At 42.4% G+C, this 5,440-nt stretch overlaps 2 non-coding genes across 2 annotated transcripts; both read left to right on the top strand.

Moving 5' to 3' along the window:
• The first annotated feature begins 2,977 nt into the window (after positions 1-2,977).
• trnar-ccu (transfer RNA arginine (anticodon CCU)) lies at positions 2,978-3,050 on the top strand. The gene has a single exon. It is a non-coding gene; the product is annotated as a tRNA-Arg (tRNA).
• Positions 3,051-3,056: 6 nt separating this feature from the next.
• trnam-cau (transfer RNA methionine (anticodon CAU)) lies at positions 3,057-3,128 on the top strand. Its single transcript has one exon. It is a non-coding gene; the product is annotated as a tRNA-Met (tRNA).
• Positions 3,129-5,440: the final 2,312 nt, after the last annotated feature.

The raw sequence follows: 5,440 nt of genomic DNA, 5'->3' as shown, positions 1-5,440 counted from the left end.
CAGTCACTGAGTCAGCCATGAACTCATCTGTATGCCAAATTACTCTAGAGTCGAATGTGAGACATCTGTCCAACAGATAAAGCTTTCACCAAACTGGGTCATGCAACAGGACAATGATCCCAAGCACAGCAGCAAATCTACAACAGAAGAACAAAAAAGAAAAGAATCAAAGTGTTATTATGGCCCAGTCAAAGTCCAGATGTGGCACGGTAAGAGAGCTATGCATGAACAAATTCTCACAAACCTCACTGAACTGAAGCAGATTTATAAATCAGAATGGGCCAAAATTCCTCCACGACAAAACAAGAAACCAATAAAGTCACACAGAAAAAGATTATTTCAAGTTATTGCTCCCAAAAGTGTTTTTCTACAAGCTGCTTTTAGCTTCCAAAGGACTGGAAAAACTTTTTGTCACAGGACTGTAGAAAGCTCCAGATTTGTCGTCACTGATGTTTCTGAGCCCTGACACACAACAGTAGGTAAGCAAATACGATGCGATTGCTCCCATGAGCCGGTGCATCCATGCATCACGGCACACGGCATAAAGATAAATGTTTCCCGACATCTTCACTCAGTTTCAACTTGTTGCCACATGTCAGCGGTGTCTTCCTGCCACTGGAAATGACTTCCTGTCTCTTATGGATTTATAGTCGCTTAGCAGATGTGAACATCTGGCTGCACAGGAGTTAGCAAGTGAATTTATGGGAGCGCATCTATAGCATTTGCAGCAGATTTTTATCCCTGTGTTTTGTTAGCGGGACATGAAAAGGAAAAAGCGGGAGTAAACAGAAAGAACTGATAGGATCCAGATTAAAAAGCCCGAGGTTGTTATAGGTAATGAACCTACACTGTGTGTGTGCAGCTATTGTCGCCTATAATTGCAGTGATGTTCTTCAGCAGCCGAGAAATGCCAAAGAGGACCCCTCAAACAAAAACACCTGCCTCGGCTGTCGTTTCGCTACAATATTTCCTTCCTGGCAATCCCCTGCCTCTCTGCCTTTCACACACTCCCCCCCTCCTCCTCCTGCCAAGGGTCCATGAGCGAATATTTTTGTATTTTTTTATAGAAAACAGAAGAAGAAGTGCCAGTTGGGAGACAAAAGGAGAAAGTGGTGACATTATGATGTGCCCGTGATGTTAATTAAAAGAGGAGAATGAGTCCATTCAGCAGCGTTTTACCGATCCCTGAACAATAACCTTTTGTGTTAAAGAGAAATGTGATCTATACCAACCCTGTAAGAGGTTTACATTAAACCCAGCAAGCTGTACAATGAAATGTCACTCTCCTGCCATCTCTGCAAGGATTCAGGCTCACGCAGTGACGTGTTTATGTGAGGTGAAGCGTTAACGCTGCGTTTCATTTTATTTCCTTTGCTTGTCACTTAAGCATTTTGTTATTGGTACTGTATATCACACCGCTCTATGTTTTCTTGTCATTTAGGTCTCCGTTATCCAATTCAGCTTTGTCTTTGCTTGTCATCTTTTTTGAAGGAGATGAAGAGGGGTCTTTTGTTTTTTAAATATAAAGGCCCTTAGGGTTTGTTTTATTTCATGTCAAGAAAATTTATATTTTTGATGTACTATATCACTGAGCATGTAAATACTATAAGCCAATCAAGCGTTCGGATGCTGGTGGATGTCAGGCGTGCAATTCTGTCAGTTTCTATCTTGTTGTCAGAGGCAGGATGAATGCATTAAGACGACTTCTGTACGCTGCTTTCATCAGATTCCTCTCTTTGAGACATGTGGAGGTACAAAAAATACACCGAAAAGCTCATCAGCCCATAAACACATCAAGTCATTAAGAGAAGTCTCGAACTTCTTGGCATTGTTCGACCTTTTTTGGGAAAGCTTCCAGGGGGTGGAAATCTGTTTCCGCAGGCTCGGTAATGTTCAGATGTGGTGATTCAGAGGGACATGAAAGGTATTTCACTCGCTCATGCTGTTCATGAGTCCACTTGCCAGCGTGAGTGGGGGCATTATTTTGAAATATGAAAATTTCATGAATGAAAAGCTCTTGCACCACGGGGTGTACCTAAGGAAATGGCCTCTTACTCCTTATTATTTCACCATGTGGAGGAATTACTGGGCTTATGACTCCCACAAGATTGCTACGATACATTTAAAGACCAGGCTGCACATTTAACTGTTACAACAATCTGCTGCAGGCATATATGACTTTCTTAGAATGGCAGCAGGGAGACAATTTAGGTCAAGAGGACTACCACTTTGGTCCAAATGAAATAGTGTAAAGCTACACTGAATTCACACCAAAGCACATAAAAGGCGTCTCAAGTCCTGGATTTTTGTTGCTGCAAAAAACATTTGAGAAAAATAACTAATCTTATGAACTGCCTTGACATAGTGAAGAATATCTAAGGTATCCTTCACAGACTGCTCAGCGACCCCAATGCAACCTCCGGTTATGAGGATCAAAGCCGACTATAGATCGCCAGGTTGCAATTCTTATTGATGGAAACAACAGCTGCAGATCCATCATGTAAGTCTCTCATTCCACCACATACCAATGGTGTATTGGATTGAGATCTGGTGACTGTGAAGTCATTCTCATTGTCATGTTTAAGAAATTCGTTTGAGATGATCTTAGCTTTGTGACACGGCGTGTTATCAGAAGATGGTACACTGTGGTCATATAGGAATGGACATCGTCAGCAACAACACTGTTCATTGGTGTTTAACTAATGCTTCGTTGGTACTAAGCGGCCCAAAGTGTGCTAAGAATCAGAGCTGTTTTAATTAATTGTCACATGAAATCAGCAAGATGCTCCAAAGACTCTTTAAAGGCTTAATGTTTAATGTAATAGAGCCAGTGATCCAGATCTTAGTTACTCTCTAGTCCTTGGGTGGTTTCCTGTCCACAAACAACAGGAACATCTAAACACAGTGGAGCTCAGAGCACAGCTCAGGAGCTGAACCAACTGAACAATATGCAGTATGTTTGAGTTCACTGCGTGCAGCCCCAGTGGCCTAATGGATAAGGCACTGGCCTCCTAAGCCAGGGATTGTGGGTTCGAGTCCCATCTGGGGTGCCTTTCAGCAGAGTGGCGCAGCGGAAGCGTGCTGGGCCCATAACCCAGAGGTCGATGGATCAAAACCATCCTCTGCTAACACTTTTAGACAGCTGGTTGAACCCTGAGTAATGGGCCTCAAGTGTGCCGAGAAAATCATCACACCAACATAAACAGCACAATGGCTTCATGCTTTTTATGCCACCTCATGTTGTAGCCAATTTAGTTTACATGTCCACTGTTTTAATCGAGTACCCGAACAGTTGTACCTAATAAAGTGTGCATCTCTCTAGCTGACCATGCTTATTCTCCGCCCCTTACCTGTTTGATAGATGTAGGTACTTTTACACCTTTAACATCAATGAAATTTTTTTTATCAATTAGGTGGATTGGCCCCACCGGACGAATCACAGTGATTAATAATTCTGATTAGATGCCGATATTGTGATTAACAACATTTTTTTCCTCTATCATTTAAAAGATTTTCACTTTTCAGATGAAACATCTCAACCTCCACGAGACAACTTGTTTTTTTGTTGTTCTTTTTTCTTGAGGATTAAGTTTCCATCAGTCACTCTTGGTGACTTTGGATTCACATTTCTGTGGCGTTTCATGTTGTCACAACTTTTCACTCTGTTCCCTTTGTGGCGCTTTATTATTGCGGTTTTGTCTCGCAGTACAAAGACTGTATGGATTCTTTGATATGTCAGCGATGCAAATACAATGATGGCTTGAAATGACAAGAAACAGAAAGGAGCTCATACTCTGACAGCAGAACTAGGCCAATTTATATAGCAAATGATTGGTGCCATTCGTTTTAGCGCGCACGGAAGCAGTTGTTCACTTATACGGCGAGCAAAATATTAACAGTGTGTTCATAAGTAATTAGTCTGAACTCTAACCTTTCTTCCTTTCAGCACCCAGTCTGCTGGCTGTCTCTCTAACTCGCTGTAAGAAAACGAGCAGCTTGTTTCAGCCTCAACAACCCCTGAAACAGTCGCCATAAAGTAAACACACTAGAAATCTTATAAAATTGTGGATGAGGTGATGACTATGGGACATTTAACCATATTTTCGTACATTTAATAAACAGATAAACAATTAAATTACAGAAAGTTCCCTTTTTTTATACTGTTTCCTTAAAAATGTATGGTTTTTTTTAAAATGGTGGCTTTACAGTAAAAATTGACTTGCATTTCTCTTCTTTTTCTTATATTGAAATATTTCATGAATTAAAAGGGTATTTAAAGTTATTTACACTGACAAAAAGGGAAGTTTTACTGGTGTGGGCCACAATGTAAAATGAGTTTGACATCTCAGCTGTGGAGGAAAGCGAGGTGTAGGAGTTGGAAAGAGTGGAAAGGGCGGAGGGATCATCCAATGCAGCGACCTCGGTTGATCGTGCGAGCGGGGGGGAAAGTCTTTGAGTTAAGTTTTAATTTTTACTGAAAAAATCTCAGTTCTCTGACTAACAGACTTGCCAAATCTCAGCCAAAGTTCTGGTCTAACCTTGACCACGTTTCGTTTTCCAAACTTTTGCTGCTCGGATCGCTCATGGGTGTCCTCCCACTGTGTACTTGTACTTGTGCAACAAGACGGATGCAGAAAGAAGAGAATCGTAAGTGCATCCTAAGCGGTCCAGGGCTCCGCAGGCCTGTGCAAACCTGTAGGTGGTGATGAACAATTACTTAGACACACTCTGTTTGTTTTCCTCTGGAGGGAAAGAGGTTGGAGTGCATTTTTCTTTCATACAAAAACATAAAACTGCTCTCTGTTTTGGCCCTTTAGGATACCGTAGGTAAACAAAATTTGTAATATTTACTCGGCTGCAGTCACCCGGGTACTTGTGTCGGCAGTGGCTCCAGCTTGTTGCAGCATCGGGTACATCTGAGCGGTCTGCAGGATCTGAGGCATCACTGGGGAGGCTGTGCTGGCACGGATGAGGAAACGGGAGAAGGAAAGTGGGAAAGGAGGGGGTATAAAGGGAATCGATGCAAAGCTCCTTTTAAACTCAGTTCCCAGGCTGTGCAGCTGCTAGCAATTACCTGAGAAGGAGAGAGGAAAGACTGTGAAGTAACCCAGCGCTGAAGGCCTCTCCTCAGCTCACGCCCGGAGGCTCACTAATTACTTCACCAAAAACCCTGAATATCTGTCAGAACCAATCAGAGGCCGCCAGGAAATAGGAACATGGAGAGGCATTCATTTGTTTGTGAGGCAAACACTCGCCAAGATACTAAGAATCTGTGTTTATTAATGCATGTGTACAGGTTGCTCCCTGGAAAATATTGCCTCCCGCTCTGAGGAGGGACATTTTCATCCACACAGACGCAGCTTAGCATGGAGTTAAGCAAAGGGTAGAAAGTAGAGTCGGAAACATAAGGTGCTTGCTCTATAGGAGAATCGTCATTTCT

This window comes from Astatotilapia calliptera, chromosome 23 (genome assembly GCF_900246225.1).
Source record: "Astatotilapia calliptera chromosome 23, fAstCal1.2, whole genome shotgun sequence".
Taxonomy (NCBI): domain Eukaryota; kingdom Metazoa; phylum Chordata; class Actinopteri; order Cichliformes; family Cichlidae; genus Astatotilapia; species Astatotilapia calliptera.
Note: the sequence above shows the minus strand (reverse complement) of the source record. Positions and strands in the feature narration are given on the sequence as shown.